The 26,836-nt window shown below is 49.0% G+C and overlaps 1 protein-coding gene across 3 annotated transcripts in view; it reads right to left on the bottom strand.

Moving 5' to 3' along the window:
- The window catches only part of Chst8 (carbohydrate sulfotransferase 8), a 128,996-nt gene extending 102,835 nt beyond the window's left edge, over positions 1-26,161 (bottom strand). The window contains exon 1 of one of the 3 annotated variants that reach the window (XM_036189414.1): positions 25,730-26,161. The gene's annotated coding sequence lies outside the window, so the exon portion shown is untranslated. Of the gene's footprint in view, positions 1-24,962; positions 25,201-25,247; positions 25,284-25,729 lie in introns of those variants that run through there. The other 2 variants (XM_036189439.1, XM_036189429.1) reach the window with 2 other exon arrangements.
- Positions 26,162-26,836: the final 675 nt, after the last annotated feature.

The following is a 26,836-nucleotide window of genomic DNA, read 5'->3' as shown; positions in this document are numbered from 1 at the left end:
AGGACCAGGAGCTGGAGGCCAGCCTGGGCTGAGGTGAGACTCTGTGGGAGGCAGGGAGAGATGGATGGAGAGACCGACAGAGATGGAGATAGGGAAGAAAGGAGGTGTGTGGTGGTTTGAACAGGTATGCCCCCTCCCACAGACTCACATGTTTTGAGTGCTTGGCCCACAGGGAGTGGCTCTATTAGGAGGTATGGCCTTGTTGGGGGAAGTGTGTCACTGTAGGGGAAGGCTTTGAGGTCTTATATATACTCAAGCTACACCCAGTTGCTTCTGCTGCCTGTGGATCAAGATGTAGGACTCTCAGCTCTTTCTCCAGCACCATGTCTGCCTGTATGCCACCACAACAACAATGGACTAAACCTCTGAACTGTAAGCCAGCTCCAATGAAATGTTTTCCTTTGTAAGAGTTGCCGTGGTCATGGTGTCTCTTCACAGCACTAGAACACTAAGACTGGGAGGAAGAGACAAGGTGAAGAAAGGAGAGAAAGAGAAGGATAGAGGGAGGGAGGAAGAGAGAAGACAGCAAAGAAATGAGGGAGGGGAGACACACAACAGAATTCTATACCTAGCTCAACTATTCATATTAAAATATGAGGCAGGAAGTAATGGTGGACATGATCAAACTACACTGTCTACATGTATGGAATTTTCAAAGAATAACCAGAAATAATTAAAAAACTAAAACAAAATCTAATTGAACACCTGTTAAGAGAGCTTACACTGGTCTTCTCTGAAAACATCCCAACGGTTATGCGAGGGAGCTGGAAATAGAATACACAAAGAAAGAGTGGGTACAGCATGCAGAGCTGAGCAAAGAAAGTCACAAAGAGTCAACAATCAAAATAACTGATGGACAGTGATGACTTTCAAGCCATGGAGACTTTAAACCATACAGGGTTAACACAAGTAGATGAGGGAGTGGCCAGAACTAAAGTATTCTTTGATTATTGTGTGGTTTTAGAGGAAAGTAGATATTTTGATTTCAATTATACTCTGTCAATCCGTATGTGTAGATTAACAGCATCAGGATAAACACTAGAAGAATAACAAAAGAGAAGATGAAAATCCAAGCCAGTACAGTGAAAAAAAGGAAATAAGAGGGAACAATGTGCAGCTGGTCCTTTGAAACCAGGATGGACTTTAACAATGATGAAAATCCAACACATGTAGAATAAAATAAAGCTATAAGAAAGAATACAGAGGGTTTGGAGAGATGACTCCATGGTTAAGATCAAATATTGATCTCATAGAGGACCAGAGTTCAGTTCACAGCATCTACATGACAGCTCACAACCTCCTGTAACTCCAGCTCCAGGGGAATCCAATGCCCTCTTCTGGCCTCCATGGGCACTGCACACACACACACACACTCACACTTAAAAATGAGTCTTCATAAATTTTTTTCTAAAAAAAAAAAGAATACAGATACACCAGTAAACATGAAAGCAGATTGAAGTTGTTGTGAAGCTTTCAAAGTGTGATGATTCAGAAATGTTGAAACTAAAGAGACTTACACACGCATGCACCATATACCAGACAAATAACTAAGACAAAGTTATTTTTACAGTATAACTATAAATCAAGTGAGAGTTTATTTGATCAAAAGAATATTGATGGGACTGAAAGCATTATTACACAAAAATAAGGGGGTAATTCTCTAGGGAAATATAATCACATTGAACTTGTATATTCCTAATAACATTGCTTTACAAAAACAGAGTCAAAGGTGATGGAATTATGAAGTAGAATCAACAAATACATAAGCACTTGGGGAAATTTTTAATGCATCACACTCTGGTGTTGACATAAAAACAGGCAAAAAAAGAAAGTTATAAAAGATATGAAGAAGATAACTATAATAAGACCAAGTTAGAGAATGCATATGGATGGATACACATGGAATTCTGCATCTAACAATTAAAGGTATGTATTATTTCAAGCAGAAGGAAAAAGGACCACACCCTAGCCAAAACACAAAGCAATTCTCAACTAAAATTAAATAATCAATATCACACAAGCCACAACCTCTCAGTACAATACAACAGAATTGGAAATTGATATTTTTAAAAATAAAAAAAGGGAAAAATGTTCTTGAAATGTTTAAGATTCTAAATAATTCATAAGAGAAAGAATCACAAAGAGATGATAAACCTTATGGTTATTGAACAAGAAATACAGTACAGCGGTTATGTACACCAGCCAGTTACAATTTAATTCAGAAATGCATTGCAGAATGGCTCAATATTAAAATATCTATTAATACAATTTATTGCACCAATAGATCAAAAGAGAAAAATCGTGTTTATTTCTACAGATAGACTAAATACATTTGTGTGTGTGTGGGGGGGTGTCCTTGGTTATCTATAAACATGAGTAATGTGAACTATTCTTTTAAGTTTAAAAATATCATTCCAAATAGACTGATGGACAATCCAACTTTACCACTCTTAAGTATGTACCCAAAGGACTTTAATCAGTGTAATCACACACAGGCTTGCACACCTGTGAGATGGCTGCAACTCTTCACAAAAGCCAGAAGTGGAACCAGCCTAGACATCCATCAACACATGAATTGTTTAGAAAATGGGACATATGTACACAATGGAATCTTACAAAGTTGCAAAGGAAAACAAAATCCTGATATACGCAGAAAATTGGATGGAACTGGAAGTCGTGTTAAGTGAGATAAGCCACACTCAGTAAGACAAATACAGCAAATTTTCTTTCATATTGCAGACCCCAGATTTAAAATCAGGTGTCTACTAAGTGACTTCTATCCAGAATATAGGAAGATCTCTCACAACTAAACAATTAAAAATTAAACAGCCCAATTAATCATGGGCAAAGGATCTAAATAGATGCTCTGCGAAGGTGAACAAATGACCCATCAAAACACAAGACGATGCTTAGCATCATTCTCAGAGAAATGCAAATCAAAACCACTGTGAGAAGGTATTTCCAATCACTAGGCCAATTATAATCAAAAGACAGACAATAACAAGCCTTAGCAAAGAGGTAGAGAAATCAGAACCCTCCCACACTGCTGGAGGGAGCAGAAAGCTTCACAGCCACTTTAGAAAACAATCGGGCAATTTCTCATAAAGATATGCACAGAATTACCAAACGACCCAATAACTCCACTGCTAATGACACATTAAACCAGTGACTCTCAACCTTCCTAATGCTGTGACCCTTTAATACAGTTCTTCATGTTGTGGTGACCCCCAACAATAAATTTATTTTCGTGGCTACTTCATAATCACAATTTTGCTACTGTTGTGAGTCATAATGAAAATATCTGATATGCAACCCCTGTGAAAGAGTCATTTGACCTGCAAAGGGGTCAGGACCCACAGGTTGAGAACTGCTGCACTAAGAGACTCCAGAATATATGACAATATAAAAACCTTGTAGATGAATATATACAGTAGTTTTGCCCATAATAGTCAAGAGGCCAAGAGGTTAAAAACCCAAATATCCATCAATAGATGAATAGATGAAATGATAACTGTGGTATGTTCATCAATGGGATAGTATTCAGCCATGAAAAGGAACAAAATATGGATGGACCTTAAAATCACTACACTAAGTGAGAAAAGAGACAGAAAATCAAACACTGTATGTTACAACTTGTGGGAACTATCCACAATAGGCAGATCTGTAGAGACAGAAAGTTCTTAGCGATTGCTTAGGATTGGGCAGACAGCAATGAAGAGTGACAAGTAAAGAAAGGGTAGAGTTGCTTCTGGTGGGGAGTATTGCAGTTGTGAGAGTCTGTGAATAACAATGAAAATCAGAGGGGGGAGGGGAGGAGGGGAGAGGAAAGAGGGGAGGAGGAGGGAGGGAAGGAGGGGAGGAGGAAGAAGGAGGGGAGGAGAGGAGAGGGGGAAGGGAGGAGAGGAGAGGGGGAGGGGAGAGGAAAGAGGAGGGGAGGAGGGAGGGGAGGAGGAGGAAAGAGGGGAGGAGGAGGGGGAGGGGAGAAGAGGAGAGGGGGGAGGGGAGGAGAGGAGAGGGGAGGGGAGAGGAAAGAGGGGAGGAGGGAGGAGAGGAGAGGAGAGTGGAGGGGGAGGGGAGGAGAGGGGGAGGAGGGGGGAGGGGAGGAGAGGAGAGGGGAGGGGGAGGGGAGGAGAGGGGGAAGGAGGGGAGGGGAGGAGGGGGAGGGGAGGAGAAACTCATCCTGTGCATTTGCACCCACATTTCTCTCCCCCATTGTCCCCCATTTTCTCACGGGTTGACCCTGCTCCCACCTAAGGCCCTCTACCAGCCCCCCCACCCCCACCCTGTGCTCCTTCACCTTCTCCGAGGACTTGACTTGAGCAACCCTCCCTTCCCCTGCCTCAGATTCTCACAACCAGCTTCAGAAATGTGTGGATACGATGATTTTCCCCACCCTAAACTAATGAACACACAAAATCCTTAGCCCCTCCTCCCACAGCCGCCACCTCATTCCTTTCTAACCCAGTTATCTTGAGTTACCCAAATTCACGAGCTTTGCTTCTCTCCCCTCCTTCTGCATGCAGACACTAAACCACCACTAAGCCCACGCTTGCTTAGAACACACTGATGAATCCATTGGTCGATTCTCAGTTCTCATCTTTTAACTGTGTGTGTGTGTGTGTGTGTGTGTGTGTGTGTGTGTGTGTGTGTGTGAGCACACACCCCAGTGCAGTCCAGCAAAGGTCACAAGAGAATTCTGGATCCTCTGGAGTTGGAGACACAGGAGGTTGTAAGATGCCCATGTGGTTGCTGGGAATTGAACCCATGTCCTCTGGAAGAGCAACCAGTGCTCCTAACCACTGAGCCATCCCTCCAGCCCGTAGACCCTCATCTTACTCTTCCCGCCACTAGGCTCTGATGTAGGGAGCCATCACAATGGATTTTCTCCCCTGGGACTCCAGGACACACACTCTCCTGGTTTCTTCTTGCTTAATAAGTCACTTCTTGGCCTGTCTACCTCAGGCTGCTCTAACCGCTTCACTCTGAGACACTCTGGATCTGTTATTGACCGTCTTTTTCTGTCTACATCCTTGACTGACCTTCATCAGTCTGTGGCTCTCCCCACCATCTTCAAGTGAATGGTGTCTGAGTTTTCTGTCTCCAGATTTAGCCTCTCTCTGTAACTCCAGGCTCATCAAGCCACTTAGATCTATACTGGGATGGACTGGACCTCTCAAGTAGTAGACACTCTCACCCAAACTTCTTGTCAAGACCCAGCCATTGGCTGTTGCCTTTACTGGCCTCCCTCTGCCAAGTGCAGACAATTCCATCCTTTGAGAAACACCCACTCAGCCACCATGTTGGTGCAGACCATCCTTTCCTACTGTGGCAGCCCAGCCAGCTCTCTGGGCTCCTCATCCTGGCAGCTGTCCAAGAATGGACCCCTCAGACTCAGTCTCAGTAACAGCACTTCTCCATTTAAATCCCTGCAGCTGCTGTCTGCGTCCCTGAGGAAGAGTCAAATTCCTCCCTATTGTCCCTTAAATAAGCAATGTCGCCAGCAGGTTCACATTTGGAATGCTTGTCCCCTAACGGGGTGTAGAGATTTGGGGACACTGTGGGATGTTGAGGAAGGTGAGCTTAGCTGGAGATCACAGAAGGCAGGTCCTCTGAGGCTTACCATGAGGGGTCACTTCCCATCTCACCGATTACTTCCTGGTGAGCCATTGGTAGATACATAGTGTGGAGACATGGTAGTGGCTTTGAACAGCCATCTAGGATAAAGGGGACTGGAAGAGTGAGAGAGAGGAGGAGATAGATTGAAGAGCTGAGTGAGGCTGTGTTATCCTTTGGATAAAGTTTTTGTAGACACCCCCAAAGTTTCATGAGTTAGAATCTTGAACCCTAGTATACTGAATTAGACATGATAGAAGCTTTTGAGGAAGCCTTAAGAGGTGAGTTTAAGAAGGGTGGTGGTGGTGAATGTCTTTAATCCTAGGACTTGGGAGGCAGAGGCAGGTGGATCTCTGTGAGTTCAAGGCCAACCTGGTCTACAGAACTAGTTCTGGGACAGCCAGGGATTCACAGAGAGACTCTGTCTCTAAACCCCCACTCACCCAACCCCTCCCAACCCCCACCAAAAAAGAGATGGGATTAGTGAAAAGTGGTTAGCCTGTCAGGAATAATGCCCTCAGGAAGGATTAATGTTCTCATGGGACTTGGCCAAGCTCTTGTCCTACTAGACTATGGTCCATGGAGGCTGAGATGTCCCTTGGATTTATTTTCTGTTATGTGTGCCCTGTGTAGGACAGCACCACACACACAGTCGATTCTCAATAAATATCTGTTAAAGAACTGGATAGATCCAAAAAGTCAACATGGTAACAGGTGAGTATATTTGGGGGTCTGTATATTTGTAAATTGATCCTAAGTTCATCTATAAATAAAACACAACTCACCATAAATCTCTTGGATGTTATTTGACACTGGACTGCATATATCCAAAAGACTCTGAAAATCAAATGTGTCATCCCATAAAGAACAAGATGAAAACTTTCACCTAAGATTTTAAGAGAGTGTTCATGATGTTCATAAGTCACAATAATTAAAATGATGGATTTGGGGCTGGAGAGATGGCTCAGTGGTTAAGAGCACTTCTGCTCTTCCAGAGGACCTCAGTTCAATTCCCAGTTCCTAACACTGGGTGGCTCACACCTGTAGCTCCAGTTCCAGGAGATACACCGCCCTCTGCTGGCTCCCATAGGTACTGCACACATGTGGAGCACATGTATACATGCAGGCAAACACTCATATATATAAAATTAACATAGGAGGCTGCAGAGATGTCTCAGAGGTTAAGAGAAGAGAGCACTGGCTGCTCTTCCAGAGGTCCTGAGTTCAATTCCCAGCAACCACATGGTGGCTTACAACCACCTATAATGAGATCTGGTGTCCTCTTCTGGTGTGCAAGCATACATGCAGACAGACACTACAAACATAATAATAAATAAATCTTCTAAAACATTAAAATAAGTTCTAATTCAGAAGGTTTTCCCCTTTTCATGTATGTTCGTGTGCGTGCGTGCGTGCGTGCGTGCGTGCGTGCGTGCGTGTGTGTGTGTGTGTGTGTGTTTGGAGGTACATATGCCTGAGGTTGATGGCCAGAATCACGCTTCATCACTCTTTCACCTTATTCATTGAGGCAGGATCTCTTGTGAAACCCAGAGTTTGTGTACGTGGGTAGTCTTGCTAGCCAGCTTGTCTGGGGACCCCCTGCCTCCACCTTCTGAGACTGGAATTACAGGCAGGCCTCCATGTGCATCTGGTATTTCACGGGTTCTGAGGAACCGAACTCAGGTCCTCACAATTGTGTAGCAAGTTAAAGAGCCCTGAGCCACCTCCCTGGCCCCCCAAGTCATGTCTGTTAAAAGCAGTAATCATGGCCCTCTTTAACCTATTAAGTTGACAAGGATTTCAAGAAGCAAAGATACCCTATGCTGGTGCAATTACAAGAACAAACAGGCCCGCTCACGTACTGCTGGGTCTTTCTGGGAAGCAATCTGCTGGGAAGTGCTACAAGTCTTAAAAACTGTGCCCACCCTTTGCAGAAGGGCCCTCCATCACCAGAAATCTAGCTGTAACGACACAAAGGTAGACGGCAAAGAACGCTCACTTCAACGTTCTTTAAAATTGAAAAACAAAAATGAAAACCACCAAAATGTCCAACGGGGAACTGGGTATATAAATTATGATAAATTCATGAGAAGGAACGTGGTGCAGATGTCAGAAGCGGAATAGAAACAGATCCATTACCGGTGAAAGGTGTTCGTGATATATAAAGTGATTAACCAGGTTATGTGCAGTAGGCATAAAGATTATTGCATTTTTATAAAATGAATGTGACTTATGCATTTATAAATATGAACTGATAGCGGAGACCCTCTCTCTGTAACAATGTATGAGCACACAGGCGCTGGGTGCAAAGACTTTAATTGTCTCTCTCTCTCTTGCTCTTAGAGGATGCCAAATCCCATTCACCATGCTTGCATCCATGGGAGCATCGTTTTCACTCCTGTGAAGGTGGGGGTGGGGTGCAGACTGAGGTTTCTACCAAGTGAGGTAGGGTGTTGTAGACCCCTTCTGGCACACACTCATCCACCGAGTCCAGGGAGGAGGGTTCCATCTGGAAGGTTGGGGTTGCCAAGGACCTTGGAGGCCAACTAGTAGCCCCCCTGCCCAAACGCCTGGACACTGAAGACTTCTGTGGCAGAGGACATTCCTCCGAGGCCACAGGTGGGGAGTGCTGAGCCCAGCTGCTCTGAGCCATGCCTGAGGTCTTAGCAGTTACAGCCCCTTTCCACTGTTCTGTCCAGACATGAGACACCAGGCTCTTGTCTTTAGGTAGGGAATTCTCTCTCTAGACTAACAAAGTGGTTATGAAATCTTCAAGTCCAGAAGCCAAAGGCAATTTGGAGATATTGATGATCAGCACATGGCTATGGTTCTAAATTCTGGATCCATCTCCAGATCCATCTTCTTATTTATATACAAGAAATGCATAGAAATCTTATTCTAGCATGGTGCGGTGGTTGTATACCTGTAATCCCAGCGCTTGTGAGGTGGAGGCAGGAGACTAGCCTGAGCTAGACAACAAAATGCCTCCTCAAAAGCAAACAGAATTAGAAGCTGAGAACTTGGCTCAGTCAGTTAAGCTTGAGGGTCTGAGTTCAATCCTCAGCACCCATGAAAAAAGCCAGGCAGTGCAGAGGCCCAAGCCTGTAGTTGCATCAATAGGGAGGCAAAGAGAGGAGGACACTTGGGGCTCTTGGTCAGCCCGTCTATCCGAATCAGCCAGACACCCAGTCTCAAAATTGAAGGTGAAGAGCAATGGAAGACAATTAGTGTCAGTCTCTGGCCTGCACACACATGTGTACATACATGCACCCACACACAGGTACACACACACACACACACACACACACACACACACACACACACACACACACACACACACACACACAGTACATGCTCTTTTATTTAGTTTTATTTTAGGTAGCCCTTGGGGTCAAATCCAGAGCCACTGGCTTGCTAGCCACAAGATCTACCACTAAGCTACACCCTCGCCCGTTCTATATATTTAAGTATTCAAATGCCTGCCTACCCTGGTTCCCCATTCCTTCTTAATGGCAGCTGAACTTCCCCTTGTGCTAATCCCCACCCCCCAATCCTGGACTGAGTACTCTACTACAGATGTCCAAGCCTCTGAGTACCTGAGCTGCCCATGTCCCTTCTCCCGACCCTGGTAGTGCCCCCTTCCCTTCCACCCTCCTCAGCTGTGGGAAGCAGCCCCTAAGACTTGCCCCTTAGCAGAAAAATCCCTCTGATTCTGTCATCGGCTTTCTCAGTTCCAGGGGGCCTGGCCCACTCCTAACTGTGTTACGGCAACTTAAGACACGTGGGAGCTCTGCAGCCCTGCCACTTCTCAAATCCTGTCCAGTACCCTAACTCCAGAACTCAGCTGAAGAGGGGACCCAGAGCAGAAAGAAGGATCCTGGACCAATAGTTAATCATAATAGTTGACTTGACCACATTAAGAAGCTCCTAGTCAATTAGCAAAGCCCATCTTGGAGTTGTCTGCAACAGCATTTTCAGAGACACTGAGATAACGAGGGTGCTGACCTAATCAATGAATAGTCTCATATTGGGTTTATAATAGGATGGCATTATTGAGAGGTGAAGACAGGGAAAAGTTGGTATGCAGTTGTGGGAAGCAGGTCACTGGAGTGTATCATGTGTGCGTGCTTGTGTGTGTGTGTGTGTGTGTGTGTGTGTGTGTGTGTGTGTGTAAGAGTGTGTGCATATGTGTGGCAGTAAGCTCACTCACTCATGAGTGTATGGAGGCCTGAAGTTGACACTTAGTGTCTTGTTTTATTGCTCATCACCCATTTTAGCTACTCTCCTATGATAAAACTCCAGGACCACAAGCAACTTGTAGAAGAAAGAGTTTATTTTGGCTTATGAGTCTAGAGGGATAAGAGTCCATCATGGTGGGGACTCATGGCTGAAATCAACCGGCATGGCTGCAGAAGCAGGAAGCAGAGGGAGCAAAGTGGAAGTAGGTGAGGCTTTCTGCTCTCAAATCCAGCCTCCAGCAATGTGCTTCCTCCAGTGAGGCTGCACATCCTTAACCTTCCCAAACAGCTGAGGACCATGTGTTCAAATGCCCAATACTATGGGGGCATTTCTCACTGAAACCACTACACCACTTCAGGTTGGTGGTGGTGGAGTGTGTGTGTGTGTGTGTGTGTGTGTGTGTGTGTGTGTGTGTGTGTGTGTGGTGTGGTGGTGGTGGTGGTGGTGGTGGTGGGTGTGTGTGTATGTGTGTGTGTGTGCTCTTGTGCGCATGTTTGGGGCTCATATGTGTGTACATGTGTGTGGTGGTCTAGAGTCAACATCTGGTCTTTCTCAATCACTCTGTACCTTACCTTAGATATTGGTGCAGAGTCTCTCACTGAACACTGGACTCACAGATTTGAGCCAGTCTCACTAGCCAGCTTGCCCCATGGATCCTTTGTCTCTACCTCATGGGTTCTGGGATCACAGGTGGCCACTGTCTGTTTGTATTTTATGGAGGTTCTGGGATCTGAATTCCAGACCTCACACTTATAGGGTAGGTGTTTTATCCACTAAGACATTTCCCCATCTCTCTACTTTATTTTTTGAGCCAAGATCTCTGGCTTAACCTAGAGACCACCAGGTCATTTAGACTGGCTCACAGCAAGCCCCTGTGGCCTACCTGTTTTCCATCCCCTACCTACACTGGGGTCATAGATCAGTTATTGTACCCAGATACCAGGGATTTGAACTCAGCTCCTCAGGCTTGAAGAATAAGCACTTCAGCCATTAAGCCATCTCCCAGGACTCCTGGAATACATACTTAGGGGTTATATCTTGCCCTGGCCCCCTTCCTGTATCCCCCTGGCCTGTTTCCTGTCCTCACTACTGTGACAGTGCTCTGCCTAACTCATGGGGTCAGTTGAGCATGGACTGACTCCACTGAGTCGTGAGAAAATACTTCCTTCCTCTTTCCTCTTGTCAATGTCAGGAAGCTCATCACAGTGATACCAAAGTCTCTGAAAGGTCTCTGAGGATGCTGACTTGAGCCAAGGAGGACCCAGGGAAAGAGAAACCCCAATATGCCCGGGGTCAAGGTTAGGTTCCCTGGAAACGTTGGGATATAGACCAAAGACAACTGAGGGCCTTGAGGAGAGGGCTCTGGACAGAAGAGAACCCATTCAAGAATGGCTGAAAGCGCCATCCTAATCAAGGACATCTGCCTACAGGTGAGGGAGGGTATGACCCAAGGCCCAGGCCAATTTTCCCTACAGACGCCATTGGGAGCCTCAGCAGCAGCTATTGCCAGCAGTCCCTCGAGGGCCTGGACCTAAAGATCTAGACAGAATATAACATGCTCCCAACCCATGGATGGGCGGGGAGTTCATAGGGAACCGCAAGAGGGCCACCCCTCTGGGAAGAGGCTAGAGGTGGCTGCTCAGGCAAGGCCACCTAGGAAGGGCTATGGAGGACCGCACTGCAAATGTAGTCACATCCCCAGCAGTTATTTGAAACAGAACATTAATTCTGACTGTCATTAGAGTCCATTTCAATTTTGAAATAACATAAAAAGTTAAGAGTCTAATTTATTCATACAAATCTTGTTAGCATCCAATTTCCACATAATGTAACATATCTCTTAAAAAGCTGACAAAGCAGGAGAAATTAAAAACAGTTTTAAAAAAGATATTCAAGGGTTCTCACTGCCTGGGAGGCAAAGGTGAAGTGGGAGACAGAGGTCAGAGCAGTTTGGAGAAAGCTAGATGTGCTTGGAGACCAGAGGGGCAGGCTAATTCCTTACATACCGCAGACTGCCCCCACCTGCTGCCTCCACAGGGTCCCCATGCAGATGAGTCTCCACCCCTGCACACAGAGGGCCCCAGCACTTCCTTCAGCTAAACGGATCCTGGGAAGCCTGTAACTCCTCTTAATTACACGGATGCGGTGTTTGCATTAGATAGCTGTCACCCTGTAATTTACCCATACACGGGTTTTAATTGTACATTAATCTTTCTTACACGCCACTCCCATGCTAGATTCTGTACTGGCAGCAGTTTGGGGTCACTTTGTTTATTCCTCAACCCAAAATCGCTGGTGAGAGTAGCTGCACACTGCCGCCAGGCCCACCCCCACGCCCAGTTCTTCCAGGATTACCTGCCTGGCCGCTGGGGTTAGGAGAGAGACTCCTGTCACCTGCAAGCCACCTTTCAGCACGGTGTTTGACTGTTTCACAGCTGACATCAATTTTAGCTGAAAGGTCAGCAGCAACAAACAATCTTCCTGTCACCAGCCATGTGCTTGGGGGTGTCTAGTCATCCCTTCTCTAAACTCCCACAGGATGGGTGGACCTGGAAGGGCTCGCTGAAGGTGGGGGGAGATGGAAAGCACCCTGTGAACCTAAGAAATCTAGCAGCACAGAGGTTCCAAGGTCACTTGGAGAGCCAGGAAGGAGAAGTATAAATTACAAAGCCTGGATGGCTGCCAGGGCCCCAGGAAGCTACATTTAGCGTGTCATTCTCCTAGCAGCAGGGTGAAGCCTTAACTCTCTTCCCTAGGAATTTGAATGGAATTTGTTACAGGGACGTTGTGATTGAAATATCACCAATTGGCTTTTCATGACAACTCAGCAATAGATTGCAATGGCGATGGGGAGTTCTCTCTCTCTCTCTCTCTCTCTCTCTCTCTCTCTCTCTCTCTCTCTCTGTGTGTGTGTGTGTGTGTGTGTGTGTGTGTGTGTGTGTAAAGGGAGGTTGCTGTTGTGTTCTCAGGCTGACCCAGGTGGCAATGATGGAGTCCCATACAATATTTATGAAATCCAGATGAAGCCTTATGCCCACAATGAGCTGATACCGTAACACAGATTTCAAAAAGACACCTTGACATTTGCCCAAGATCAGATCTCCTCTGTCAAAGGCCCAGGAGGCTTTTGTGCTGGTGGAGGTCTATCCGCTCCCCACCCTCCTCCTGCAATCTTCTCCACTTAAACTAAGGGCAATTAGCACTGGCTGGGGCAGACACTCCAGAAGCGGGGGGGGGAGGGGGGGAGTGGGGCGGGGGAGGCTTACGTGTGCACAGCCACGTTCTCCTTTGGGAAATACTAGCAGTGGTTTTCACTGGTAAAACATGGATCGTTTTGTTTTGTTTTTGTTGGTTGATTGAGGGTTTTGGTAAGATAAGGTCTCTCAGTGTATCTCTGACTGGCCTGGAACTTGCTATGTAGACCAGGCTAGCCAAAAACTCACAGAGATCCACCTACCTTTGTCTCCAGAGTCTGAGATTAAAGAAGGGCAGTTTTGATCATTTTTATTGCTAAACACTTTCTGGTGTGCTGAACAAAGCTTCAGAGAGCCTCTGTGGTGAGGCTCAAACAGCTGTACTTAGGAAAAGAGAGAGAGCAGCACCCATAATCCACCGAAGGGAAGCCCAGGGAATAAAAATGAAAGCAAAATGTATGCCGCTGGGGCCAAAGGTTTATTTCAGGTGCAGCCTCTGAGCGCTCTCTCTCTCTCTCTCTCTCTCTCTCTCTCTCTCTCTCTCCTCCTCCTCCTCCTCCTCTTCCTCCCCTTCCTCCTCCTCCCCTTCCTCCTCCTCCCCTTCCTCCTCCTCCTCTTCCTCCTCCTCCCCTTCCTCCTCCTCTCCTTCCTCCTCCTCCTCTTCCTCCCCCTCCTCTTCCTCCTCCTCCCCTCCCTCCTCCTCCTCTTCCTCCCCCCTACTCTTCCTCCCCCTCCTTCTCCCCCTCCTCCTCTTCCTCCTCTTCCTCCTCCTCCTCTTCCTTCTCCTCCCCCTCCTCCTCTTCCTCCCCCTCCTCCTCCTCTTCCTCCTCCTCCCCCCCCCTCCTCCTCTTCCTCCTCTTCCTCCTCCTCCCCCCCTCCTCCTCCTCCTCTTCCTCCTCCTCCCCCTCCTCCTCCTCCTCTTCCTCCTCCTCCTCCTTCTCCTCCCCCTCCTCTTCCCCCTCCCCCTCCCCCTCCTCCTCCCCTTCCCATTCTTCTTCTTTAAAAACAGTGTCTCACAAAGTAGCCCGGGCTGGCACCAGACTAGCAGTCTCCTGCCTCAGCCTCTCAAATGACAGGACTGCAGGCTTGTGCCACCACACCTAGTAACCTTTGATTTCTTCCAAGGAACCTTTGGAGCGGTTTAAGAGGGAACTCCCGAGAGGCTGTGCTGAGGGCCCCGAGGGAATGCATAGTCATGGGTGGTTATGTGCAGGAGACTGTTTCCAAAGCCATCCTTCAGAACATCCGATCCCCCTCCCCCGGAATTTGTCATGTGTCTGGAGGTGGCTTTTGGAGACAAAGGCTCCCGGCACACACACACCAGGGTCTGGAGTGATGAGACATGAAATACTGAATGAAGTATGAGACAGAAGTCCCCAGGTTGTTTACCAGTCCAAAGCAGGGGCGATTCAGGTGGTTTTTGATAAACACTTCATACTCTACATCCTAAGAGAGGCAGGATACTTGTCAAGTACACATCTTTATGAGCTGTCCGCCTATAAAACTCCGCACAGAAGGTCCGTGCTTAATGCTGGTCTGGCAGTAAATTGGCGCGTCGCGCCGGTCGGCAGAATCAAATTAGCATCGACCCGTAAAAATGTTACTGAATGATTCCTCAAATCTGCCAAGTCTTCAAATCAATTTCGCAAAAAACGTCAGGCTTTTTTTTTTTAAAGTGTTGATAAACCTTTCATATTAGTTATCACAGAAGACCATAAACCTCCCTAATCCGCCTTCCTACCAAAAAAAAGTGTTGTTTTCCCAAACCACTTTTAGGTCTTCCATCTTCACACCCGCCTACACATCACATAAACAATGTGTGTGTCATGGAGTCATTTGCTGTCCTGTTTGAAAGTGACTTGTATTTGGCTCACACAGAATGTGTGCCCGGTGATCCCAAACCTTGGAGAGAATTTCGCCCAATACCAAGATTGAGAGTTCTCACCTTGGAGATAAGCAATCTCAAGTTGGCTTCTTCCAGAAAACCTTCTAGAATCCTCTAATGAATCTTATGTATTTGTGTCTGTTGGGCACCCAGTGTCTTTATCCTGTGGACTTCTCGTTGCTGATACTCGGGGGTGGGCTCACACCAATTCATCAAGGAGGTGTGGTCTCTCTGTCTTGAGGGTCAGCCCAGCTGCCCCAGCTAGAATCCCTTACCCACTCTGTCAAGACTTAGACACCCCATCACTCTGTGTCAGCTGCACCAGAGCTGTACTTCTACTCACTTCCCTGAGAATAACAGAAACACAAAGAACAGCATATTCACTCCAAGGACTCTGACCCAGGGCTCTCATTGCCCAATCACATTGCTTTCCAAAGACTTCTTTCAGACTGGAAGGAAGTGGACCAGATGCAGCCAAAGGCAGAAGGCATTGTTATGGTCAGGCGGTGGCAGCATCCATTGAGGTGCTGCTTTATTAGACACAAGCTTCTGCTTCCACTCGACTGCAAAGCATGTCAGCTACAGAAAGCATGCCAGCTATGGAAAGCATGTCAGCTACGGCAAGCTAGTGCTGAAAGCCGAGGAGCCCATAACACACACAGGGAACATGCTTTTGATGGGGCATGGGGACCCAACAGATAGTATGCCAATTGAGGATGAAGATGAAGAACCTAAGGAATGGAACCTAACACATGCTAAGCAAGTGCTCTACCATGGAGCCCCTCAGTGCTAGATTCTAGGCAAGGGAAATTACCTCATGCCTGCACCACTGGGCTATACTCTCAGACATTTTCTTTTGAGACGGGGTCAAATTAAGTTCCCCAAGCAGGCTTTGAACTCACTCTGTAGCCCAAGTAGGCCATAAACTTGTGATTCTCCTGCCTCAGCTTCTGGAATGTCTGGGATTACAGGACTGTGCACCAGGCCCAGCTAAGGGATGATACTCTTCAATGGCCAGTGCTTATAGCACCGGAGTCCTTAGCAGGGCAGCTCACTATACTACCAAATTCCTGTTGAGTCAGGTAGGTAGGAGGGGCTAGGAAGACGAATGGGCAGCTCTTCATCACGTGGGCCTTCATTCATTGGACTGCCAAGGGGCCTTACTTTGTGCTAGGGTGGTCTTGGACACTGAAACACAGCAGTGAACCTGAGTCCCACAGGGCAGACTCAAAGTTCATGGTGTCTGTTATAGTTCCCACTCTCACACAGAAACTCCAGACTACTCTGTCTCCTCCTTCTAGAAGAGCAGATTCAAACTTCCCCGGAAAGGAATCATATGCACCTATATAGACATTTAAGAATCTTATCATCTGGGGGTGGAAGTGAATTTTAAGATTTGTTGAAGAATGTTTTCAGTTTCAAAATATCCTGGGCAAAAAAGAAACTCTATTAGTCATCTGAGAAATCAAATTAAGAGCACAGTGTGATAGCTTTACATAGTCACAGGATAACTAAAATGACAAAAGCCAACCACACACAGTGTTGGGAAGGATGTAGAGTGACCAGAGGCCTTACATATGACTATTGAGGAAACTAAGGTGGTACGATCACACACACACACACACACACACACACACACACACACACACACACACGGGGTCTCGCTAGCAAGTTTGGGCTGGTCTTGAGTTCATGATCCTCTGGCCTTAGCTTCCCAAGTGCAGGGATTTACAGGTGTGCACCTCCATACCTGGGTGAATGACCACTTTAGAAATCTGCCTGCAGTTCCCATAGAAGATGCATTCCCCAACCTAGAGACTCTTAAGTCCAAGTTTCACAGAAATGTTTATATGTATCCAAGAAACACATGCAGAAACATGTCAATATGGTTTGTAATAGTCAAAAACTCTGAACAACCTAAATGTCAATCAACAAAAGAATGGGTAAGTAAATCAGAGTATATCCACACAGTGGAATGGTATCAACCAGCTCCTTGCTGCCACAACAAAACAGATGAGGCTTTGTAAAAAGAAAACAGGCTTTTAGCTCATGATCCTAGGGTTTCTGATACATGATCAGGCGGCCCCAAACGCTTTGGGGTTCTGGTGAGGGTGCCAATGACAGTGGCAGGGCACGCCATGGAGCCAAGAAGCAGCAGCAAAGAGATGACCAGTGTGACTCCACGATCCTTTTTTGGGCATGCCCTGAATGATAACCTAAAGATCTCCCAAAGCACTCCACCTCTTAATGGTTTGCAATACTTCCCAGTTAGTGCCACCTTAAGAACAAAGCCTTCCAAACGTGGGCCTCTGGTGGACACTCATGCAAACCTCAGTGGGAGCCCTAGAGAATAACCAGAATGGAAAAACAGCAAAGACACACACTGCAGATGAATCTCTTAAACATGATGCTGACCCAGTCACACATGTACACAGGCTGTAATTCCGTATCATCTATCAAGTGTAAGAATAAGGAAAACAGACCTATCAGTTACATGTGGTGAAGTGGGGTGACTGGAATAGGTCAGAGGGAAGCTCTGGGATGTATGTTAGCCATATAACGATTCCAGCTCCGGTGCTGGGAACACGGGCCTCAGCAGCTCTCTGACAGTTGCTACATTGCTCACATATGACCCACTCATTTTGGTGTATGTTCGCTGTAACTGGAATAAAAGGCTTTAAAATGCACTTGTGAAACACATCATTGTGTCACTGGGAAACCATTGTAAAAAGATGTGGGGATGGGGAGATGGCTCAGCAGTTGAGAGTGCTTGGGGCCCTTCCAGAGGACCAGATTTGGTTCCCAGCACTCACACAGGCAGCTCCAGGAGTTCTGATGCTTTCAGTTTCCTGGGGCATTGCACACACGTGATACACACACACACACACACACACACACACACACACACACACACAAATTCCTTTATCCTTGAGGGATACTGGCAGAGGCATTGCATGCCCCGCCCAAAATCTTTTTCACATTATTAGTTTAGATTCCTGACCAATATGTTAGGCTAAGAGACCAAACACAAAGGACAATAAAAATCAGCTGCTGTCACTTTGCCAAAAGCTGCTAGACTTTGCTGTAGGAGGTGGAGTCCATCATTCTCATTTTACAGATGAAGACACCAAGTCCCCTGCCCACACAATGACTAAGGTGCAGAGCTAAGATTCGAACCAGTTTGACTCGGCTTCAGTTACAACCCAGAGGTGGCCCCCTAGGGCGGAGTGAGGGATGTATGGGGTTGTCATGGTTGTCTGCTGACATTTTAATTTATGGGAAGGAAATGGGGAAGAGTTAAATAATAGGCATAAAGTGTGCTTTCATGGGATGAATGGTGATGAAATTAGATTTGCAGATGAAGCCAAACCCCACGAGACCCCAAATCTAAGCAGAAAACAGCAAGAGGGACCCAAGCAGGAGAAACTCAATTTACTATGAACACCAAGGCAGTAACCCATGCTAAATGAGTTTCCAGGGATAAAGACACGAGAGTAGCTGCCGTGAAGGATGGCAGAGGGAGCATTGACCATGGACAGCAGGCGGGCTCCGCTGAAAGGATTTACAGACATGGGAACCATCCCTAGGGAATGGGACCCACATTGGACCCAGGTATTTATTGGAGGAAAGGTAGGGAGGTATCCTTGGAAGGGAGAGAGGCACCTGGGAGTGGGCAGAGGTTCCCAGAGAAACCCAGAACACTGGCCCCAGCAAGCCTGAGGTTGACCATGTCCCCCACTGTCTCAAGCAGTGTGGCATTCTGCCTGGATCACATGTTGAACTCCACCACGGTAGCCAGTGCCTGCTTTGAACACTGACTCAAACAGTTTTGAATGACTCCAATGATATACCCATTGGCCAATAGTATAGACAGACTTCATAGTGAGCTGGGTTCCTCCAGTGTAAACAGGTGGTATACAATAAACTGGGAAAAAGTGTAGACAGAGCCCCCGCCATGCATATTGGCTCAACCTGTGCTAAAAGACTACCTGCTTCACATACTGGTTTCCAACAATGTAGACAGACTGCACTGCCCATTGGGATTAACCACCTAAGCCCTGGAAGATAAAAGCAGCTGGCACATCAGGCTGGGGTCTGAAAGGAAGTCTGGGCCTGGGCAGAGGCTGGTCACCAAGAAAGCTGTTGAAGCCAGGGAGTCTGAGCTCTCTGAGCTCTGTTCAGAGGCCCTGGAGAGTGGGCAGACAGACTAAATGGAAAGTTGCAGTGCTAACTCGCAAGACTCAACCAAGGTACACAGACCACGTGTACCACACACTGGCTCCACAAGGTAGACAGACTGTCTACATCAAATACTAATTCAGACAGTGTAGACAGACTGTGCCACACAGTAACTCCACCAGTACAGACAGACTTAAAGCCTAGGTCTCCAGGCCTGCCAGCCAGCAGTCACTGTGTGCCTCCTCCAGACCGCTCTCTTCATGGCTGACACAGCAGGAGAAAGCAACATTCTTAGGAGCTCTGTGGCCCTGTGGCCTGAGTACATTGGCCCAGCTTCTCCAAGGCTAGGTATGGGGCCGCACACATAGAAGGACCTTGGTCGGTATTTGCTGGATGCTGAGATGCTCCCTGCCTCCTTCCCTTACCCCACCAGTAATGCAGGAAGCACACTGCCCCCCAACAAAGCTGGAGGAAGGTCTCAGTACTCACAAGACTGGGCAGATGAATCTTGACCAGACAGATGAGTCAGTCCCCCAAAAGAGACAGCTTCAAAGATGGGTATGACTTGTCTGTTGAGCCATGAGTCAATCTGAGCCTAGGGTATAGAATGCTGGCAAAGGGACCCTGCTCTGTCACCTCCCCACAAGATGGGAATCTGGGCATGCCCAGTGGTCTACAGACAGCTAGCAGTCACAGCGGAAGAGGGCCAGGCTAGCCTCAACAGAAAGCCTTGAGCAAGCTGCAGACAGCCACAGGGGACTCACTACCAGAAAGAGTGGGAGAGAACAACCTACCTCGGTCAAAGAGCCTCAGATAGGCCGGGGGTTACAAAGCATGACACTGTACGGCCTAGAACCTGGCCTGTCATTGCTCTCATCCCCAAGGCTGGCCCAGCTTGGAAGCAGCTGGCTCGGGCCCAGACAGAGTGAGGACAAGGTGACAGCGACCTGGGCTGCTGCCTGCAGCTGGGCAACCAGGCCTGCAGCCAGCAGCATGGGCACACCGGGAAGTAAGTGACTCACAGGCCTGCTTTCCCCCACCCCAACTCTGGAAGAGGATGACGGAAGCCTGGGGACAGGGACGCAGTCCAGTCCGTGGAGAAGCTGGTCCCTCAGCTGCAGACGGCCTGAGAAGATTGAAACTTCAGAGGGAGTCGGGGAGCTCTCAGCCTGGGGCAGAGCCTCTTAAAGGGATGGAATAGGTACAGTGTGATGGAGCGGTGGGAAGAAGAGAGAGGCATGAGGAGGAGAGTTTCTGGGGCAGATGCCAGCCAACTGCCAGGTTAGATCAACTACTGGGCAGGTGAAGAAACTACTGGAGGACCGGGAAGCTAAGTGGACACAGCATGGGGCGGGGGGGGGGGGGGGGGGGAGCAGGCAACTGACTCCAGAAGAAGGGGGTATCAGAGGCCTGCAAGTGGCCAGCACACAGGACAGAGCAGGCAGCCTTGCTCCACTCCCCTGGGGAAAGGCGGGTCCCGGGTCCCGAGTGAGGCTAGTTCAGCAGAAAGGGGGTGTCAGCTACAGAAGGAAAAAGAGCAGTGAGTGCTCTCTCTGCCTGGCCCTCATTCACTAAGTGCCTACTACGAGCGGTTTTGTTTCGTTGGTTTTGATTTTTAATAACCACAGAGAGAAAGTCGGTCAAGGTGCTCTGGCCTTGAGTACTGTGTTCCTAGTTTTGTTTTGTTGTCAACTCGACACAGCTGGAGTCATCTGGGAAGAGGGAACCTTCATTGAGAGGGTGCCTCCATCAGATTAGCCATTTTCTTCTTCCTTTTATTTATTTATTTTTATTGTTTTGTTTTGGCGTGATCAAACACTGGATGGCCTGGGAATTGAACCTAGGTCCTCTGGAACATGAGTCTGTGCTCTTCACCACTCTTCACCTCTTCCAAGGCCAATTTTCTTGATGAGTGATTGATGTGGAAGAGTCTGGCCCACTGTGGGTGGGGCCACCCTGTGCAGATTAGGAGAAGTAAGAAAAGCAGCTGACCTTGAGCCAAGGGGTGAGTCAGAGAGCAGGGGTCTTCACAGTCTCTGCTTCGGTCCCTGCCCCCAGACTCCTGCTTGAGTTCCTGTCCTGACTTCTTCCATAATGAACTGTGAGGTGGAAATGTAAGATGAAATCAACCCTTTCCTCTCCGAGTGTCTTTTAGTCTTCGTGTTTCCTCACACAGCCAAAGTGACCAGAATGGTGGGAGGGAGCCGGGCTGGGAAGGTACTACAGAGAGACCTGGCTGCACAGCCAGCCATCGGGCCACCGGAGTAGACAGGAGCTCAGGGTCCGGGGGTCTCTGTCTCAGAAACCAAGACTTCTCACCAGTGTCCTACAAGCCTCATCTCAACCACCTCACCACGTCCCCTCCCAAACCAATTCCTTGGGAACCGAGGTTCTGCATCTCCAGGGTCATTGCCTCTCCCTTCCCACAGGCCTCCCTACCACAGCAGTCAGCTAAATACAATCCAAATGCACTCGGTCTCAAGGCACCACACTGTCAGGTCTCCAGCCACCTCTGGCCCTCTCCTTCACCTGTCAGCGGCACACAGAGGTCTTCTCATAGCTAGTGATCAGAGCCTTCTCATACATTCCTTCAGCAGGGACCACTGTGCAGGCTACTGCCCATGCCTGGTCTTCCCCCAACTCCTCCCCACCCCCTATGCCTTTCGCCTGGAACACAGCAGCCGCTCCTTCAGATCTTAGCAGAGGAGCCATTTCCTCAGTCCTCTCATCCCCAGGCCCTCTGTCTAAGGCAGCCCACTCTCTCGTAGGGCTCATAACAACCTAACTATTCCTGTTGGGTCACAGCTCTGATTGAGCACTTGCTTAGCACACACGGGTCCAGTGCCGTAAGGAAACGACCTGGGCATACCCTTCCCACCATTCTCAAGCCTAGACTCCCATGGGCTTTGGTTACCTCTCACAATGCCTTTGCCTAGCGTACGATGGAGCGATGGATGAGTGGCATGAAATCTCTGATCCAAGAGGGCCGACACGGCCCTGCCTTTGCTTACCTTGTCTCCAGGGCCTGGCAGTGACAGACATCCAATACATACTCAATGAACACACTGGTGGCAGAGTGAAGGGGACTGACATGGGAGTGTGACACAAGAGTCATTTGACTCCAGGTTTCAACCATGATACTTATAGTTGAGTTCAAATAAATGTCACCCACCAAAGCCAGCCAGGTTTGGCAGGAAAAGGATACCATACCTTCACTGTCAACAGACTTTCTGAAATACTAGTTCCCTGGAAGTGGGGCCTTGCAGGTGGGAAGTAAGAATGGAAACCCCATCCTGCCAGGCTGGGAAGGCAGCTATGTCTGATCCCCCCAACCTTGAGCCTAGATCCGGGTACTCTGTGAGAGCAGGGCCAGGGCTGCTTCTGGCTGTTGGCTCCCCAGGACACAGCATTCCCTGGTTTCCTGACAGCGTTAACTTTCTTCTGAATTCCTAACCTCCCACAGTCAAGTCCATCTGCAGCATCAGAGCACAAACAGGTAGTTTTGCAGAGGGTAGAAGTCACAGCTTCTTACACTACCAATGTGTGATTCACATCCTCTGCCACAGCCAGTAAGTAAGTAAGCTAATGTCGTCCTATCCTCTGCCACCTGAGCTCAGGAAGCTGTCCCCAGGTTACCAGTGAGTCACCTCTATTCCAGGGCAGCTTTTTCTTGGGAGGGAAAAGACACAGCTGCCCTGAAGCCAGACAAATCTAGAAACCAACTGCAAGGACAAATATCCAGGAGCCTCTGGGCACCACAGTGTCACACGAAGGCTGCCCACCTCCAGCCAATGTCCGGATACTGATGCCACCGATGCACATAGGCTGAGCATCTTTACTCATCTATTTTCTTTCTGGCTGTCCCTCTGCAGTGCCATCTTGACCTCCTCGGGTCAGCATTATATAATGCTCCTCTTAGAAGACTCATTACCTTCTGATTAACACAGGGCTGGGCAGTTGTTTACGGACTGTTGTAGCTGCATGGGCAAATCGGAGTGGGGGATGTGCGGACACTTGAACAGGTGTGAGACTCCAGGTCAGTGTAGGCTAGTGAGCTGGTGACCACACCTTCCCTGTCTGCCCCCAACAGCACTCCCAGTGCCTACAGCAGCTTTCTGTCTCTCCACACACCAGCAAAACAGCAATCACATCTCTGAGCGCCGCGCCGACCTCTCCTCCATCAGCAAAACCACAAAAAGCAGCGTCTGGCACCAACTCAGAGTAAAGTACAGGGAAGCAGCCAGCACCGTATTTCCAATCAGAGAAATCTGACTTTCCCTGCTGGAAGTGAATGGAAGGCAAATTCTGGGATGTGCCTGCCAAGCATACTTACCCAACAACCATGGGGCAGGGGTGTTAACTGAACTTTCTCAGACTTATTAGCTTACATAAACAGAGATTTGAATAAATGTTTAAAAAATCAAATTCCCTTGATACTCCGTAATCAGTAAATGTTCATTACAGAAACACAGCAAATATGCATAAAATTTCCCAAGTGATATTCCAGATTCGAGATGGAAAAGGCATCTCCAACAGCAGGCTAAGTTACAAAGTGTCCTCCATCAAACAAGCCAGCTCTCCTCTCCCGGCTGGAGCCAGAGAAAAATAGATTTCATTTTGCCCACTCAGGGAATTTATAAATGAGCACACACTCCCCCCCCCACAGATTTATGTCTCTCTATAAATAATTAATCCTTGACCTTGCTTTGAGAAAGCCTTGACTTTTTAAATTTGGGGTCTTAAAAAAAAAAACAAGAAAAACAAAAATCAATACTAGGGAAACATAATTCACTCCCACCAGGTCGGATTCCGGGTAAATGAATAAATAAGTTGACCATTTATGTGTCCCATGATGACTCTGCCAAATGATGGGATGGGGTCAGGCTTTGGGGTTTTCTGTGTTCAAATGCTATTGGATTATTGATCACCCCATTTGACTGTCTTTTCGGGGTCTGAATAGCACCTCTCTGTGTGTCACTTTACAGAGGCCGATCTGCCGAAGCCTCCAGAACATGTTTCCACTCTCCTCAAGAGGTCCAGCACCCCATCTGCCTGTAGGTGGTGAGGTGGCTGGATTAAAAAGAGAATTTCCTGTAGGGCATGATGGTGTGTACCTGTAATTCCTGCACTCAGCAGGTTGAAGTCATGAGTTTCAAGCCAGTTTGGGTTGGACGGTGAGACCCTGCCTCAAAAAGAAAAGAAAGAGGGTCTTCTATGAAATCACTGCCCCTCCCTTATCTTTCCAACAGTGCTTTTAGGGTGACAGGCTCAGGAGACACTGTGGGGGTAGGACATTTTTAAAAGAGTTCTTTGTGTCTTAAGTCAAGGCACCCCTACCCACCAGTCAAAGGTAAAAGCGAACCCTCAAAAAAGTGGACTTGGTGCAGGAAGCTCATGCCTGTGATCCTGGAGGGAGGTGGATAAATAGTTAATCTGCCTTTACTCCTTTACTCACCCCTACCACCTAGAGCTGCCTGCCCTTGCCCCAACTGAGTCTCCCTCGCGGCCTGCTGCCTGGCTACATCCATAGAAACGGATAGCTCCAGAAGCCTGTTCCCCTTAGAGTCAATCAAGCTTAGGGTCCTGCTGGGAAGCGGCTCAGAGACTCAGAGACACGGATGATGTCGAAAGGGATGCAGGACAGTGTTCCAAGATCCGACCTGTATGCCTGCAACCTGGGACACGGTCGTCCCCCTCTCCTCCCCGACTGTTCTAGCTCCAGGTGAGGGCCGCAGGGCCCAGAGACAACATGCACAACTGAAGTTAGGATTTGGAGTCCTGCGCGGGAAATAAAGAGAGGTCACTTCATGCCCAAGCGCCACCTCTGGCCCTGCCCAAACCCGGGAACGCACCTTCGCCTAGCCAGGCCGGCCTTCCGCGAAGCCGAAGCGGCCCTAACGCTCAGGAGCTGGAGTTGCAGCTGCCGCTAGAGCTGGGCTCGGTCCCGCCGCAAAAAGGATCATCTCACTGCCCTCTATCCCCAGGCGCTGGAGGCTCCAACTCCCGCACTCTGGGACACACGCATGCACACACCTCCCTGCGATCACTGACGCACGCACACTCGCCAGGAGCACAAAACAGGCCGGGGCCCTAGAGAGTTGCGGGGAGGAGAGGCGCGAGACGGAGAGCACAGATACCTTACGCCTCCCGGGAAGGAGCCAAGGTCACCAATAACTTCCCCTTTCGCTCCACTGCCTCTAACTGACCCCCTAAGTCCCAGTTCCAAGCGCACGCCAAAGCCTCGGCGCCCTGGACGCTCCAGCCTAGCCCTGGGGCGCTCGCCGTTCATCTCCCAAAGCTGCCACCACGCATCCAGCATCCAGGTCTAGAAGGAGGAGCGTAGGTTCTTCCGGGAGAGCCTTAGGAGAGAGAAAGAGGCAGTTCCCAGGCGCGGAGAGAACCAAGGATCGAAAGTCTAATTAAAGTTCCCGCTCATGGGGGCCGGTCCCCAAAGTACCGCCAGAGCCAAGCACCACACGCCCCATCAGCACCTGCAGCTTGGGACTCCGATCTATGTCGAGCGGCGAGGTTTGCGCTCAGAGCGGTCCCGGGTTCACTCAAGGGTTCCCGGGGGCATCCCTTCGGTGAGCATCCGGCACTGGGAGGCGCAGGCACTCACCTGGAGCGGCCGGCGCTCTCCAGGCCACGGGTTCCTCCGGTCCGGCGCGGGTCTCGGCGGCAGGAGAATCCTCTTCCCGGGAGCTTGGGAAGCAAGTAGGATCTCCGCTCCAGCTCGGGCCGGGCTGCGTCTCTTTCTCTGTGTAAGTCCTAGGTGCCAGGAGTGGGCGATTGGCGTGGAGTCGGCGGCGGGAGAACGCGGGAGAGGTTGCGGCGGCGTGCTCCTATTGGGTCCCAGGCACTGGTTGCGTCCCCTGTCTCCGCCGCCACCGCCCGGTCCTGTCTCCTCCCCGCGGTACCACCGGAACCGGGTCCAGCTCCAGCGCTGGGAAGGCTCCCAGCGAAGTGCGAGCGAAGCCTCAGGCAAGGCTGGAAATAGCGCCGCGCCGCGCCCGCCCGGCGCCCCGCCCCCAGTCAGGGCCCCGCCCCACGGTAGAAAGCAGTTACGGGGTGGCGGGGCAGAGAAGGGGGAAATCTCTTTCCTGATCGCTCAGCCCTCCCGGGAGCTCACAGGCGCCACACCCACGCGCGCTCTGCGGCTACCGCGGCCCCACTGGCCACGCGCTCCGAAGGAGATGCCGCTGGGCGCGGTCGTGCGTCCGCGGGGGGTGGGGCGGGATTGGCGCCTGCTGTGCTCGGCTGGGGGATCCCCAGTGCTGGACTATAGTCTGCCGCTTGGCTCCACTCTGCATCTTCTTAGCTGCCACTGCCCCGGCAGTGGCACCCAGTAACCCCATGCTGACCTGGGGAAAAAGAAAAGGCGCCAGCAGACAGGGTCGCTTGCTGTAGCCCCAACACTGCGGGGGGCGCAGGGCTCGCAAAGGGAAGATTTAGGTAGGTTCCCAGACTCCAGTCCTCGTGGAATTCAATCAATGCCTTGTCTCTTCTTGGCACTCACCCCCAAATTTCGGGGTCTATAGTTAACCACAAGTACCCAATGACCCGGATTCTCGTTTGTGAACTTCATTCTTAAGGGTCTGCCTGGCACCAACCTGAAAGCTGAAGCAAGCAAGCCATCTTCATCCACACCCAGAATAAGAGTGGGAAAGTCACCGGTCCACAGCCACACAGCACAGGATGGACCGGAGACTTATTTCCAGGGCTGTGG

The sequence above is a fragment of the Onychomys torridus genome, chromosome 1 (assembly GCF_903995425.1).
Source record: "Onychomys torridus chromosome 1, mOncTor1.1, whole genome shotgun sequence".
Classification (NCBI taxonomy): domain Eukaryota; kingdom Metazoa; phylum Chordata; class Mammalia; order Rodentia; family Cricetidae; genus Onychomys; species Onychomys torridus.
Note: the sequence above shows the minus strand (reverse complement) of the source record. Positions and strands in the feature narration are given on the sequence as shown.